The 17,382-nt window shown below is 45.5% G+C and overlaps 1 pseudogene; it reads right to left on the bottom strand.

Annotated features, from left to right (window-relative positions):
* Nucleotides 1–5,135: 5,135 nt before the first annotated feature.
* On the bottom strand, nt 5,136–10,981 carry LOC144098153 (uncharacterized; annotated as a pseudogene).
* Between the last annotated feature and the right edge of the window lie 6,401 nt (nt 10,982–17,382).

The following is a 17,382-nucleotide window of genomic DNA, read 5'->3' as shown; positions in this document are numbered from 1 at the left end:
GGCAGGCAACGAGCACAGCCCGCTTGGGCCTGGCTGGTAAGCGTTGCATTTAACCATGTGGCGCGTTGACATGACGCGCGGCCTCGCCGTGCGCCGTCATAGCGGCGTTACGCTTCACGCATCGGCGCCGCCTCGGATGACTTCAAAGGCAGCTTGTGCAAAATTAAGGAGCACTCACGGACAACGAAGTTCTCGAAGAGGTCCACGAGGTGGTAAGCCAAGCCTGAAGTTAATATTTCGGGAGCTTGGATGAGGCAATTTGGCAAAAAGGCAGAAAGTTGATGGAGCCCATATGGAGCGCGTCCTCTCCGCTTGGCTCCTCAGCGCTCCGCCCGCAGTAGCCGACGTGCCTGCATTTCCTTTAATAGACAGTTTTAGTTGACCGGAGCGGCATCCCGTTCCGCTCAGGCAGCCCAGCGGGAACGCAACTGTGCATGCGCAGTCCGCTTGGCCCTGAGCGGGCTACCGGAGCGCACCTCCCGTTCCGCTCGCAGACGACCCTAGCGGAGCGAGCCTTGCGAGACGGCCCCCTCGGCAGCGGTGCAATATGGCTGCCCCCAGCGAGTCAAGCATGCAGAGTTCGCCGTCGAATTTTTCTGTAAGCGGTGCTAATTCGTCGCAGCAGAGGATGCGGAAACGCTTCCGTATCGACAAAGATTTCAGTATCGACGAAGGAAGTAATGGCTCAAAATCCATTCCAGAGCACGGAAAACTGGACAGCGGTGTTAAAAAATGTCGTGTTTGCTGTGGGACGCGGACTGACGCTTCGTGCGATCAAAGACCGCACGGAGCTGTTGGTGGGTTACTTCCGCCAAGAAGAACGAGCCAACCTCCGGAAGTAAGTGGCATGTTATGTATGTATACTTAGCATATGTATTCCCACGCCGACACTGTCGCCACAGCTGCCGCATTTTTTTTCTTGCGCGCACTGCGCATTTCTTTCATCTCAGATCCGGAACGGAGAAGTACACGGAGAGGGATCAGCTGCTCCAGGAAATCTCTGATATGGCCCGGCATGTGGGCTACATGCTCAGAACGGTGCCGAGAAAAGCTAGTTCCACGCTGGCAGCGAAAAGGAAGCGGCCCACTGGTGAGAATAGCCAAGCGCAACAAAACCGGCTCACAGGATGCAAAAATGTTTTTATCGATGATGAGCCAGAAGAAAACAGCCAGTTTACGGATGGTAAGCATCTCCGTGTGTTTCCGGCTCGTTGTTTATTGTTAGCCTCTCCTGAAATGGCATTTATGTCCACAGCGAGGGACTGACCTACGTGTAATTAAATGAAGGAGTGGAGATATACGATTGCTTATTTATGCAGACATGAATTCCAGCTGGGGTAGACTTTAAGACGTTGGCTTGAAAGCATATGGCAGCTTTCTTATGGCGAGTTCGGTGGTTAGAGGTGGTATTCATAAAGATTTGGTATTACTTAGTACAGATTGATTTAATAAATCCGAGGAAAAGTGTTGCATGCTACTTGTGTCAATGCAAATGAAAAGTGGTCATTAAATTGTGTTCTTAAATTGTATTCTACCTGTTTACCTTCCTATCGCAAGCATAACACAGGCGCATTTCTGCATGAAAGCTGTGCATTTACAGAAGTCATGCCCCTGTAATGACCTGCTCAGTGTTTGTCAGTATAAACAAAAAAAAAATGCAAAGTGTCTGCAATTTTGTAAGCTTCTAGGTACTATTAATCTTATGGGAAGTCGCTAGCATTTATGCTTGCGGATCTCTATGGGTGCATGTACGCTATCGGAAATCCTACCGAGATCCATAGCGGAAACGTAGTGGATGGTTAGTCGCTATAGAGGAAGCAGAGTGGATTCTTGGTGGCTATAGAGGAAGCAGAGTGGATTCTTGGTGGCTATAGATGAATCAGAGTGGATTCTTGGTGGCTATAGGGGCAAAATAGTGGTACGGTCATGGATGCTGGCGCTATATTGACCACTATGATGCTGGTATCGACGGCCATGGCGGTTTCCAGCAGAAGCTAGGGGTCAACATAATGGATTTCGTCCGTGATGCTGGCTTCGTGGCAACGTGGTGGCAGCAACTGCTGGAGAAACTTCATTCATGGCTGATGTTGGTATAATACTGGGAGTGTAGACGGCTAGCTGGGAGCGATGGTGTCATGTGTTCGTCGATCATGCGAGACAACCTGCCTAGTTTGCAGAGGGCTGACGCACCCGGAAGTCGAAACGCGAAACGCAGTGCACTCGGTGACTTCGGAAAGCTTACCCCCGAATGCAGAAATCTAAGTGTCTCGCTTGGACTTCACTACAAGAAGTCGGCTTGGAGCACAACGGCGACCTCAAAGCGATCAAGACTGCTTTCGCGTTTCATAGAGGCAACGAGCACGGCAGGCACATACTGGTCGAGAGGACCGCTGGCAGGCCCGTCTTGGCACAGAGCGAAGAGGCGAGGACTATACGAACTTATATGCGCTCACTGGGTGCACGCTATCGTGCACCCAGAGCACGCTATCATACGAAAGCGGCCGGCCGACCAGAAGCCGAGAGCCTCGGGGGCTGTCTCCAGGCAGTTAGAGCACGTTTCAGGCGCTCTTTGCGGCCAAAGTGCGGGCGGACTCGTAAATAACACTACCGCAGCGACGGCTAAGTCTATGAGTTCGGCTCGTGCACGGCAGCGAACGGCGCGATTCCGGGTGTGCCGCGGTGCCGTGGGTGCATGGCTAGCGTGGATTTGACGGCGAAAACGAAACAGCAACCTTCAATTTTAATTCAATAATTTAAATTAGGCTTGTTTTATAGCGACATCAAAATTTTTAATTTTAAGAAAGCAGCAGCAACACAGCGTCGGTTTTCGAGCCAGCTGTGAACAAATATTCTGCTCAAAGGTAGAATTAAACGCTCCGCTAAGCCTATCAATCCGCTTGCAATGCCACCAAGAAAAGCAGGAGCCGCGCGAAAGCCTCACCGCATGCATAACCGCACGTTCACCCAACGCGAAGCACCTTAAAAGGTCTCAAACACGGCTTTTGCGCAGCAGTGAATGCCCCTTTGAGCTGTATGTCTGCTCTTAAGGCTGTCTACACCGTGCTTTTATTGCTCAATAAACTGTTGAATAATCGTTCGAAGATAACTTCAATGGGTGAAGACAATTAAAAGGATGTATACAAAGCTTTTCTAGTGCGGTACCGTGTAATGTACTATATCGACAGGAAAACATGTATATATATGGACCATGAAAACAACTCCAAATATTTTGCTCTGGTATACAGCCTAACACTAAGAAAATGAACGCGAAAAGCGTGGTATGGCATGCTTATACCCTGTATGGCAAAAAATATTGCATTTCCAGGTTTTGGGAAGTAAAATTTTTCAGAATAATTCATTCGATATGCGGTCCATTTTCTTTTCTTGATTACACCTCAGAGAACAGCTGTCAGAACTAGGCGCCCTGAAGTGACGAAAATTTGTTAGAAAAGTGAGATGCTATACACTGTTATTTATTGCACTACAGTGTGTACATCTGCTATTATAAACAATCGACAAATTTCGAATTTATCTGGAGCATTCATGTATAAAAACAGGGACAGATTTGCTTCAAAAATATATTCTGTAATACACTATATACAAAGCAAATGGAACAGTAAACATATAATCATGCAGGACAGTTTGCACGCAGTCTGTCCACTTGAAATGCAAAAATAAAAATATACTTTATGTTCACAGTATCTACAGCTTTCACTAGTTACTATACAGATCTCAAGAGAAAGGAAAAAAATGACATGAAGAGATGACACAGCGGGACAGAATTTCAGCTGAATCCACGTTTAGGTATTGCTTTTGTGTTGTGTACTTTCTACAAATAAGCACCAAGCAGCATAAGTGAATCCTGCTCCACTAGGATATAAATAACTATTATTGTACATTCAATGGCTCAAACACATGCCAGTACATCTCCACAGATGTTTTCAACCTGTATCAAAATCATCATTTATTGTCTCTTAAGGGCCTTTAGGTGGGGCACTACATAATGCGGAGCAAAAAAAGCAAGAGGACATTATGGTTACATAGCAAAAGAAGGCGAGAAAATAATTATAGGGCAATGCAAAAGGGTGAAGCAAACATACGTATGTACACTGTGGCCGCACAGCAATACAAGCAACATCGAAAAGGGTGCTCATAATACGAATAGGGGTGCAAGAACTAACTCATAAAAAGATGTTATTAAGAAGTGCATTTGTAATACATAAGGAGTAGTAGGCAATGCGTGTTAATTACAGCTAATGACAAGTATGGTTGAACAGTAGATTCGAGAATTTATTCAGATCGAACTCAGTTGCCATGGGCTCTGGCAGGTAACTGCTACTTCTAAAGTTCTATGGCTGATGGCAAGAAAGATTTATGGTAGGCATTAGTGGAACCATGTAAATGCTACAAACTTAAATTGTTGAAAAGACGACGCGATGTACTATTTGGTGGAAGTAGGAGTGTTGTGTGCAAGTGAGGGAAATTGTAGCCCACACCTCCACCACGTATGTGTAGAGCAGGACTTCGCGAACCAGGTTTATTCCAACCCGCAAACAGCCCAAGTGATGACGATGAGTATATACAGGTGAGGAAGATGAAGTGGCATACAGATAGGTGAGATGGATGAAACCGCAGTCAGTTCTCACACTATAGCTTATGGAAAGACAAAGTTAGGCGATTGTGTGATGAAAAGACAGTGGAGGTAAGCCGAGCGACAATTTTGTGCCTGAAACACTGATGCTGTGGTCATAACATCACACAATAATCCGGGCTGCACAGCTTTGCACTGATTCTAATGTGTAAATAAGATAAGTTCGGTGCAGGTTCCAAATGGGTGAGGCACATGTTCCAATTTTGAGCAAATGAACGTTTTGTAGGTGAGTTTGCGGATAGGAGGGAACAGCTAGCAATCCGCTGTCAGTTGAGTGATTTTGAACTTTCAGTGACTACGTTAGGATACGCTCAGACCATGAAAGTCTGCTAGCCTTGTTATTCGTAGGTACCGGTATGACTCTATTTGTGTTAGTGTTATTAGCTTAAGTAATTACAATAATTTAGATTATTACATTTGCGGGCTTTATGAGGTTAATGCTCTAAGCATGTGATCAGACGTTTGAACCCAGTTGCTGCTAGCCTCAATCCCTTTCTATCCTATTTGGCAAGTCGTAAATGAATGTCTTTTCTTGCTGCAAAAATTCAATGAAAAGGCAGCAGTCAGCCACTTCCTCCGGCAGTACCACATTACGTGCTCTGCCAGATGAGACAAAGCACTCTTTGATGTGCGGTGGTGCAGCATCCCTGTCTGCAATGATTATTGGCCTGCACATCAAGACGCAAATTTTGGCCTCTAGTAATAATATTTTTTCGATGCGCTCATACGAGCCACTGCATGTTTTGATGAATGTTGAGTCAGAACGGGATGGTCGCTTGTATGCAGTGCTATGAAAGACCTGCTTTGCTTGTACAAAGCGCTCGTACTGAAGTGCTGTGAATGTACTCGTGCCTAAGCGATTATTAGAAGAATCCTGCTCTTCAGCGCTTAGAGCAACGTCTTTTCCCTTGCCTAAAAGGCACAGCTTGCCAACATGCGTATCCTTCTGTAAATGGGGTTACCCAAAGGTCTCCATGCCAAACTCTTTCTCGTGGAGACACAGAAAGCTGCTGCTCATCACCTTGTGCAGTTGTTGACGCATAATAATGCGTTCAACAATTTGCTGAGGGATGCCATGTGCAGCTGACACCTTCCGATTTATGTGTCCATTTCCACCTTCAAAAACAAAAGCAGAATGTGCCCACAGTGGCCCAAGTGACCGAGCACAATAAGCCAAATGAAGAAGCACATGAACATTAAATGTCAAGCTGGCAACCGCATATAATCTCTTGCACTGAATGACGAAGCTCTCCAGAAGCAGCTCTGAAAATAAAAAGTAACCAATATTAGGCGAAGTTGAGAGCCATTAAAAATTTCCTCGACAAACACAGTCAAGTTATTCTCAATCCACCTCATTGCAAGATTTTTTTTCTTCATGTTTTCTATGCGAAGGTTCATTGAAAACAAGCAGTTCCATGTTCAGGAACATGAAATTTCTCTATTCCAGAAAGAGCACACTATAAGATTGCATGACACTAGCTGATAAGCAAAAGCTGCACACGGCTACGCCAGCATAATTCGTCTTTAAAGGTGGCTCCTACCTCTAATTTGGCCCTGCATTACAGAGACAGCGAACTTAGCAATTCTAACCCGTTGTACAAAAATGCATGTGTACCTGTGTTCAATAGTACAAACATTCTGTATAGGCATTCCAATCCGCTAACAAGGGAATTATCAGAGGCATACCATATTAACAAAAACTCCGACATATGCGTCAGCACACCATCTGTTGTAATCCATGATTGTGAAATTCGGTATCTTAATTCAACAAAGTGATTCGTTTTGCCATTTTGGGGGTAGGCGCATGCGCTGCTGGCTGTCTTGCGTGAGCTATTTAACCTTTTGTTTTTTTCCAATAAACTTCAGTTGATAGTAGCGCTTGTCCTTCGTGTCTTTCTCTTTGTGTCCCCTGTCGCAGCGCTTTCTAAAGTTTTCAAAGATGTAGCAACTAGCTCAATTGTCTCTGTTACTGCAAAAGAATCATTACCCAATTTACCACATCACCACTTTTAACAGGTAAGCAATGGATAATGTTTAAGGAGTGTTGTTGTTAACTACAAGAACAAATAGCACAGAAACAGAACTATATATCTAACATGACGAATACTATGACATCGGAGAATATGAAAGGCACTCTAAAAAGAGGAAAGGGGGTTACAAGATGGCAGGAGTTATTTTTGAAGTTTATGCACCAATCATGCAGTTTGTGCCTTCTGTGAATATTTTAGAACCACAGTTAACAAAATAAACTATTATGAATATACTATGCAGGACAAACATAGTAAAAAAAATTATATGATTACCTCAGTTACTTTACAGCTATGCTATATTCACAAATGAGACCTGTAATAAGTTACCTGCTTTGGCAATTTCAGACAGAGTCAGCTCCTCTCGCAAAAGGATGTGGAGAGCCTCTGACAGTTTGCAGAGGTGCCTCCAATAGTCCGGGTGCAGGATACCTTCTAGGCACGGCAGAGCATAAAACAGTATCCACTGCCTCCACTCAGATGCTTTCCAATGTCCTCGTTCTCTAATTGGCCTAGGCAGACTTGTCACACAGTGTGGAGGTTTATTTATTTCATAATACTGCAGGCCACTGCTTGGCCCAAGCAGGATGATGGCCAACAGCCGTGAATCAATGTCTTCAAGTGTAGAAGGACGACCTGCAAAATAAATGTGCATACTTTTGTTGTGAGCAGATAGAATAAGGCAAAATGATAATACCCTGTTATAATACAAAAATCCCAAGAGATGAAAGGAAAAAAATTAAAGGCAGAAGCACTGCTATACACACTATATAAATACCTGTGCATGCATATGGTTGCAACTTGCTTCTACCAATTAAAATAAGATTAAATGCTGAGTACACTGTAAAGAAGATTCAGCATTTTATTTTATGCAGCACGTTTTCCTACCCAGCAGTTACCAGCAGCCTACTAGCCCCTAAGTGTGCCGGTTGATAATGAAATATGCTACCACCATCTTATGTCATCATGGTTTCTCAAAATATGTCCAATAGGAAGCCAGCTTAGTAGTAAGTACTAAACGGCTGCATCATACTATTTCACCACATTTTGCTCACTATGTAGAGGCACCATCAACAGTGCCTTCCACTAATCGTACTCAGTAAAGCCAAGGCCACGGATTATAGCATGAGCATGGTCTACAATCTCTCAGCTGCCATTTCCCTGCAATAAGATGCACATTTGAAAAAGTGACGATAATCAGTAATAAATGCAGTGCCACAAAAAAGCAGTAATATTTCAGCAACTTTCACCAGTAAGTTTTAATTTTAGTTTATAGGGGTTTAACGTCCCAAAGTGACTCAGGCTATGAGAAACGCCGTAGTGAAGGGCTCCAGAAATTTCGACCACCTGGGGTTCTTTAATGTGCACTGTCACTAGTAAGTGAATCACGAATGAACCGCTTTGTGTGCATTGCCTTACAAACATAGAAGTGTTGACATGAGTTCGACGTTGACAAAATTGTCTCGGTCACTTGTCTTACAACGCCTAGCAGGACGGAGTGCATATATTCCACACTGAACCCATTGACAAGGTCTAGACCTGAAATAAAAGAGAACGTCTAATATCAGTAAAAATACACCGCAATTCCATGAGATAAACTACAGGAATGAGTAAAATACTGATGTAGGTACTGAAGGTGGATAAAATGAGACAAAATAATACCAAAAATTAGTTGCAAAAAATTAGCATATTGCAGGGGCTGTAGAAACTAAATACTGGAAGCAACCAATTTTGCATTAAGTGTTGCACAGTTTAATAAACAAGGCAGCAACCTAGTGCTATCGTTTTATAGCTGACGAAAACCATGGCCTGGTGGAGACATTTGGAATGTGTAGAAAACCCCGGGGATAAAAAGAAAGTGAAGCTCCTCCTTCTTGAGGTAGAAAGGCTGGAGCATTGGGAAAGCATGCAGGCCAAATCTCTTGTGCTTATGTAAATGCGGCACTGATCTAGGCTTGTGTATATGGCAGGCTTGGCTGCCTTGGTGCACCACAAATCCGGCATAATCACGTGGAAAAATGGCACATATCATGGCAAGCACTGCCACCCAAGGGAGTTTCCATTAGTAACTAAGGAAAGAATTCGCAGGTTACACATTACCTCTCACCACCTAAACGGATGTGGTTTGCATCACTGTTCTTAATGCTCAAAACAAGAAATGAACTTGATCATGCAGGAATTTAAATGCATAGTGAGGGCGATTAACCTTATTTTCCTTTTTACTAAGCGACCGTTCATACCTCGGACATGTTTTGCCACATATGTAGTAGTTGTGACATCGGTCAGTCCATGCCAGCTAGAGAAGAAAGGAAGAAAGGAGAAAAATGCCCTTACCTCCCAAATTCATGAGTGCAGATGACCCTTTGAAGCCATTGATTATGTCATCATAACCTTCTGCAAGCTTCATGTCGCGTATAACCATGTACGTGGTTCTGGCTTCTGGCTGTTCTTTTATGATGTACCGCATGCTCCCTTCAGGCAAAAAGATAATACAGCACTTAAGCACATGAACAGTAGTTTCCATATTCTGTACCGCTGCCCTTGCGGGCGCATCGACTGAGCAACACAACAGAGCTGGTTTAGAGTAGTGTGTAGTTGTCGGATATGTCCACTTAACTACTTCGGTAGTGTTGACTTCAATTACAAACTTCTTCAAGAAAAGTTGCATGTTCGGATGTTTCTTGCCGAACCAGAGCCCAGCAAGTAGGGACCATATTCTGTACCGCTGCCCTTGCGGGCGCATCGACTGAGCAACACAACAGAGCTGGTTTAGAGTAGTGTGTAGTTGTCGGATATGTCCACTTAACTACTTCGGTAGTGTTGACTTCAATTACAAACTTCTTCAAGAAAAGTTGCATGTTCGGATGTTTCTTGCCGAACCAGAGCCCAGCAAGTAGGGACCATATTCTGTACCGCTGCCCTTGCGGGCGCATCGACTGAGCAACACAACAGAGCTGGTTTAGAGTAGTGTGTAGTTGTCGGATATGTCCACTTAACTACTTCGGTAGTGTTGACTTCAATTACAAACTTCTTCAAGAAAAGTTGCATGTTCGGATGTTTCTTGCCGAACCAGAGCCCAGCAAGTACAGGATGCTTAAACCGCAAGTGCGGTGGCAGTTCATTCACAATGAACTTTAAGGGCCACACTGAGGTCTTAAAGGATTTCCAAACTGGACTCCCGTCAGTGTTGATAGTGAGACTGAGGTCATCTTTCGAAAGTCTTTCCCGCATTCTGCTGTAGCACTGAGCACTTGTAACGACAGAAATGACAGACTGTGGCTCTTGCAGCTTCTCCAGGTTTTCATGAAGCTGGGCCTTCATGCTTTCAATTGCAAAGCTGAGTTGCTTATGCAAATTCAGAATGATGAAAAATGAGCCGCGGTCCTTGAGCTTCTGCAGGGCACTGGTGTACCGGCAGTTGGGGCCCTGTGCTGACTTCTAAATCACATTTAAGAGCACCGCATGTCTCGTAAAAATAGTGGTACTGCATAATGTCTTGTTTTTCCTTGCACCACAGTTTGCGAAAAGCATATGTGCTTTGGGGCAAGACGTTATGTCCAAATAGGAAATTTATTAGGTTTATTAAGTCCCTTAAAGCAGCCCATGTTAGGCCATGTGATACTGCATATGCCATAACCGCTGCTATAGCGCCCATTTTGGTCACCTCTGCATTTGGCAACTTTTCGTTACTGAATTGTGCAAAGGATGACGGCAACCCATCATCTTCATCTTCAGAACTCTCAGATTCTTCAGTGAAACTGCCACTGCCGAGGCCAATGTCACCACCCACATCAGAACTCGCTCTGCTGAAGGTGTCACTTTCTTGTTGCAGCTCATCATTTTCAAAGTCGTAGTCACTGTTCATGCCAACGTCATCACTCATATTAGTACTGGCGTCGGTGCAAGAATCACTTTCTGGTTGCAACTCGTCATTTTGAAAGTCGTAGCTTGGAGGCTCTGCGTCGGCCGCTGCACCACTGGCTCCTTTCTGCGCGGCACCTTCAATGGGCAGAACATCTGGGTAGTCAGTGGAGTGCACTTCATCCCTCGGCTCCGTACTGCCCGCTGCGTCGTCCGTGTTGTCCCACGCGGTGTTTTCAGTGGAAGGTGCGCTTGGTTGACCGCTGGAAACACTTCCATTACTTGTAGGTTTGACCGTGAGCACGGTGGAACTCAACGAACCGACAACGGCTGCCCCAAAATGGCCCTTTTGACGCCTGTAGAGAGTTGTGCTCGGCGCGTCAAAGTAAGCGCCGGGCTCCAGATACTGCTTACGCCGTTTCTTCGGAGCAGATCCCGACATCGTCAACGTCAGTAAACCTCAGGTACGTATGACCAGCAGAGTACGATCTCGGTGGATTTCGCAATCGCGGATGTTGAGAGTTCGCACCGGCGGAAGGCTACTGGCAACCTAGCAGACGCTTTTATACGACACAGTTCGGCCACGAAATAGTAGCCGCCAGCACGTTTCGTACACGACCGGCTTTTCCAGCTCGCCTGCACTCAATACTCAATCGCGATGGCGTAATGGGGGCTTTCTAATCTGAGCAGTACACCATTGTACGCATTTTTTCAATTGTTTCAAAGGATTAATTTTATCAGTTATACGCACTAAATCTTTAATTAGCATCATCATGCTTTTCAACCTCCCTTTTTATAATACTTATTTTATTTTTAATTAATCAAATAAAAACAATGACTTCATTAACTTGTCATCGCCCATCACATGGCAATCAGTCATCAAATACTAGAGCCGCCAGTTACCATGATACGTTTTTTTTACGCTGTCCCAGAATATAGGTCGCTAGTTCGAATCCCTGACGCAAGCTATAGGCTCTAACTTGACTAGTCACTTTATGCTGCACGAAACGCTGAATCGTATGACGCCATCCGGAACAGCAGACTGTCAGCATGATTCGAGTTTTTTTTAATCAGCACCCGACTATTTGCGACACGCACTCGCGCCGACAGCTTTTCGACGAAGCGATCGTTCCTGTCGCGTAATATGAAAATTTGTCTGCGTGTATTTAAAGCACCCTTGTTGTCAAAAATGCCAAGAATGGTTGAATAACTACAGTTCACGCTTCACGCACAGCACCTTCTTCCACGCTGAAGGAAGGAACTGCAGCACATTTATGCGAAGTAAATTTCAGTATCATTCCAAGCTGTTTTCGCAAAAAAAAAATCAGCTGCAGTGTCCTTTACTAAATCATTCCGTCACCTTAGAGAGTAAAGAAGTTACTCCGCCAGACAGTACTCATTTTTATTACCTGAGTACAGGTGAATAGCCACCCGATTCTTGGCCGATCCCCCAGTGTGGGTATGTGCCATCTTTTGATAGGCTAACAACAACAACACTTCCAACAACAGCAGCACTTCCCAGACGTGCTGCAGGAATTTGTGGCGTCCGTCTAATTTGCTTTGGAAAGGCATTTCTATAGTGCTCTTCAATACTTTGTGTCCAGCAGACATTTTAAACGCAGGCGGCACCACCGACTTCGTGAAAACGACGCTAGGCGCTTCGAGAAAACATGTGAAAAGTTGCTTTCACTAACGCAGACGCCGTGCCACAAAGGGCTACAGAGCTGCGGCGCGAGCACTGCGTTATTTAATATGATCACCGCGGTAAAGTCCTCGTGCTGCATTGCATTTGAAACCGGGAGAATGGCCATACAGTCACTCCAGCAAATAAATTAATTGCCGCACCGCGCTGCTATGCTCACGGATACCGACACACAGCCCCTATTTGCTACATATTTGGGAGCCAAAGTGGCCTGATCAGGGCAGTATAAAGGTGCCGACTAAGCTACATTGCCTCGGACCTCGAGTGTGATTAATGTATATTTCCCCATTTCCCCCCACAGGCTTTGTGCCTTCCTCTCAAAATAAAGGACGTTCAATCAGTTATTATTAACGAATTATTAGAGTATAGCATGCCTCCTCTCTTCGCTCTATCTCTGCGGTTCAACGTACCCCAAAGGTATTTGAAGGCTCAGCCTCTGTGGGGTTATTTAGAGCACACTGACATATGTACCCGTGTCCAAGGCAAGAATCAAGTTCAGGAAATGAGTCATTAATTGTACCAGCGCACTAAAGTCCTCTCTTTACCTAGAATCAGTATGCATGTTGTCGTGGACATACTGGACTCGTTAAGGACTCGTGTGGACTCGTTTTCATGTCATGCAATGTATACATGGGACGCTCCCTTGTACTTATGGCGAATTCCAACTGGTTGATCTGAAGCGAGGCGCTCGAATCGCAAAAGAGCGCCCCAAACCGCCTCGGAGCACAGCGACCGTTGTCGACCAGCGCTCCGTATTGAACGGAGTTGCTCCAAACGACCAGCGGAATTCGCGCGGTCGGTCCAGGTCGACCAGTGGAACTCGAATTTGTCGTCGCGGAGCAAGAAAAGCTGCTCCAGCACGAGCAGTGGAAATCGCCATTAGATGATTTGATATCTACAAGGAGTAGAATTATCTGTGTGTCAACCTATGTACTGCACTGATATCCGTGACGAATGCACCGGAGCTTTATTGATAATGTTCAGTCCGCGTATCAATACTAGCAAAGCGTAACCGAATTGAGGTATGGGTACAGTAGCCACTGCAGTATGGTTCCAAATACCGAACGCAGCCATTCAGGGATGTAGCCGTAGCCATGCCGTAGCCGAAACGCATTGTCGCCGTCGTTCAGAGGCAACGATACTCGTGCTTTTTCTTCCATAATGCTTGCATTTGTGATATACGAGGACAGAGTGAAAGCAATAGTGCCGGCGGCACTAATTAAGCGATTTTCGCCTACGAATGAAGGCGACTACAACAGTGAGAAAAAAACATGAAATATATTGGTGTAGTGAAGACGGAGCGGTACTAGGGTACTACCCAGCGTACGTTCTCGCGCTTGCAGGTAAGCCTGCCTTTGTATGATTTGCTTAACCGTATCTGGAGAGAGCTTAGCCTGCGCCAGGACTTGTTTAGAGCGCGCGAGCTCCGGTCCTGAGTAGCATTCGCCGTTGGCCGCAAATGTGTCTTGAACATGCCTGGCACCTGCCGGCCTGCGGTTGGCTGTGTGCGCTTTGCTTCTGTTGGCTGTGCAGACTCAATCAGAGGTACTGAAATTCACTGGTAACATTTGCGTTCGAGCGCAGTCGAGTGGACAATTTAAAAATTTTAATTTGTGGGGGTAAACGTACCAAAGCAACACATGGACCATGAGGGATAAAGGAGGGCTCCGGATTAATTCAGACCTTCCAGGGTTCTTTACCATCATCGTACATCGCACAACTCTAGGCCGATTTGTACTTAGCCTCCATCGCAATACGGCCACCACGACCGAACGCCAAAGCCACCGAGCCACGGGGGGGGGGGGGGGGGGGGGGGGGGAGGGGGGGTCCGAATAGACATGCAAGCCGTACAGGTACAGTTTGGCCCTAGCAGATCAGCTACGCTAACGCATCGCTTCATTTGCTTCTAAGCACACCGCTCGAGCGCTCTTCACAGGCGTAGTGCGGTCCTGTTCTGTACTCGTGTGCGGTCCCAGGCGCCAGGCCGCAAGGCATTGAATACGGCTGTAGCGATGCAGCACCACTACAGCCGTGTTCGCCTTGCGGTCGTGGTCAAATGGCTGCCATTGAATGTGTTTAGCTATTTGTCCGCTGCTGAGAGCACGATGACCAGGCGAAGTGCAAGCAGTAATGTTCCGCTCTTGTGTTCCCAACACTTGACTGTACCTACAATAAACGATATCTACAGTATACAGAATGTGTTCTCTACCTCAAAAATTGATACTACCATACTGATGCTCAATGTACAGCTGCACAGATGGTGTAATATTGTGATGTTTTGAGTAAGGCACGTTTGGTGTTGCCAAGGTGTGAAGCTTTGCGTCTGTGCCGAGTTCTATTGATGGCAGCTTAATCAGGAGCACAAAAGCAACATAAAGTTTCTCATCTCATAGCTGTATTAAAGCTGGAAAGTTACCCCATTTTAACCCATGAATGCAACTAATTCAAATCTGGACAACATTCTCTTTTCAGATACATTCGATTCATTAAGGAAAAAAATAAAACTGATGTGGGAACCGCTGCCGCGTTTCATCGAAAAAGCGGATGAAAGGATGCCAGGCAATGAAAGGGTGCCAGGCGATGAAACGGTGCCAGGTGAAAAGAGGGTGAGTATGCAGTCACTCATGTGTATTCTTTGTATTCTGTAGGCTTGCACCAAGCGCCTTTGGCATACATAACCACCTATCTTGTGGGTCTATCTCAACACTGTTGCTTTTTCAAAAAAGGCAAAAACCATGCAGAATTGAGACTTATAGTACAACAAATAAAGCCACTGTATTTTCTATACCAGAGCTTGCCACAAAGAAAGGAAGCTGTCAATAAGCAGAAAGCTGCGAGCAGCAGCCTTCATTCTTAAATTATTGAGGAGCACGAGCAAAAGGTAAATTTATTGGAGGGTTTTTTTATTTTTTACGGGTAACATCACTGGCGGCAATATATTGGTGCACATTATTTCTGTTGTCTACATTATTGTTCTTGTGCGTTTAAAATTTTAGACTGCAGAGTTCGGCAGCATAAAGGATGCCCTGGCCCGAAAAGATAAAGAAAACAGGCGCCTGCGTAGAAAATTGCAGGCTGCCAATGAATTAAATAGGCAGCTTACGAGTACCCTGCTGGAGAAAATTGGTAAGCACCTTTGGTATTATTATTGTTAGTCGGTTGGCATAATACTTTAAACTTCAGTGAATTACACAATTCATGCTGTACTCAGATGCGTCTCTTAGCACATATTGACCCTCTGGTCTCACCGAGCATCAGGTGTGGCTTCACTGATGGAGCACAGGTTGAAGGAACGCAGGCAGGGCACAGGCAGCAGGAGTAGAAAGAGACAAACTATTCACTTATTTATAGCATGGCTCAAGATGGAGACAAAGAAGTCACGTTTTCTCTCCTTGAGGTTTTTCGTCCACTCTTGCAGACTGCATTTTCGGCCGGTGGTCACGATATCCCCCATCCAGCATAGTTGTGACCCCTGATGCCATTAGCAGCAGGTTGCAGTAGGCGATCATGTAGAAGCGCAGAAAACAGGGACAAATAAGGACTGGACAACACGAAGCGCTCGTGTTGTCCAGTCCTTCTTTGTCCCCGTTTTTTGCGCTTCTACATGCTTGCAATGCAACAACTCGCCCAAAGGTCTGTGCTCCTGTGCCGTAAGCCTCCCAGTTCCACATCATACGAGTCCCAGGCCCATGTACTGTGCGATGTCGGAGCACGTTAAGGAACCCTAGGTGGTCAAAATTTCCGTAGCCCTTCCCTACGGCGTCCCTCATAGCCCTTGTTCCTTTGGGACGTAAAAAGCCATAAACCAAACCAAACCAGTTCGACATCGTCCGATAGAATAGATTCCCAGGAGGTTCTCCTTCAAACTGGCCACCCTCTGGGCCCACAGGTCACCCAGAATATGGCCAAGAATGTTCACTGAGCAGCACATAAGGTTCTTCTCTCCCACATGCCAAGGCCGCCCAATTTTCCCATCGTCGCACTGTCACGGTAGCTGTGTGACCTCTGAAAGAATCTTACCAATAGCCATTTCTTAGCAGAGATACGCAGATGCATGAAATAGAGGAGGGCGTGAGTTTGAAAAAAAATGGTGGATGATGTAGCGTGGTTATGCCAAATTCAAATTAGCTGCACTAGCACTCCTGTTTTTAGTTTCGGTTCAAGGCTCGGTTTTCAAGGTCAAGGTGGCATAAGTGAAAGAGAGGCGAAATTGTTGAGTGAGGGCCTATTGCTAGCATACTAAAACTGGTGGAGACCCTTAAGCTCTGCCTTAAGGGTATGACACGATAATGCTAATGAGTTAATGCCCAAATATGCCGATTGTTTGTACTATATTTTACATTCATAGATCACTAGGAATCTTGACACCATTCCTGGCACAGTGGTTAAGCAATGCGCCACTGCCTTGTGACAGCACATGCTGACACTGGTGGGACTTGAGAGCCCCAGAGCAACTTCTCGTGACAAATCATTAATGGAATTGCCACGGTAGGCATGATGGGATTGGGACTGACAGTGGCCAAACCAGCGAGTAGATTCTGTAGTGGTAGCACACTACAAGTTACCGGAACTGGCTTGCAAACTTTGGCAGTCCCAAAATGTTTTAGGGGGAAAAGCCTCCGAAACAACAACCCAAACACTGGGGCCTCGCCGAGGGCTTCTCAGCTGGCTATTTATGATGACGGCTTTCGTCAATTTAGTTCCTTCGTTAGCACTTGGACGTCTGCTGTGCGATGGGCGCGGAAGACTTAAGGTAGAGCCACAAAGCCTCTGCTTATGGAAAAATGGGCCGTTTCCTCTAAGATGTGCACAATAACACATGCCTTGGAAGAACAGGAAATAGAAGTTGTTTGTTTCTCAGCTTGCTCGGACAGATGCAGTAGTTGCTTCCAGCCTGAGTACTCGCTTTGTCATAAACATTTCAGTATTCACGAGGCCCTGCAAGTGTAAATAAAAAGTGCAGCAAGTTTTTGGCATTTTTTGGCATAATGATTGCTTTAATATTCCTGGGAATGCTCAAACTGTGCTCCCCTCTTTATCTCAATCTTGCTTCATGCCAATAAACTTGCGGACATTTAGTGGCAAATTTGAAGGGACACTGAGGACAACTTGAAGTTGGCCTCTATGAATAGATTGCTGAA

The sequence above is a fragment of the Amblyomma americanum genome, chromosome 7, assembly GCF_052857255.1.
Source record: "Amblyomma americanum isolate KBUSLIRL-KWMA chromosome 7, ASM5285725v1, whole genome shotgun sequence".
Taxonomy (NCBI): domain Eukaryota; kingdom Metazoa; phylum Arthropoda; class Arachnida; order Ixodida; family Ixodidae; genus Amblyomma; species Amblyomma americanum.
This window is presented reverse-complemented; position numbering and strand designations above follow the sequence as displayed.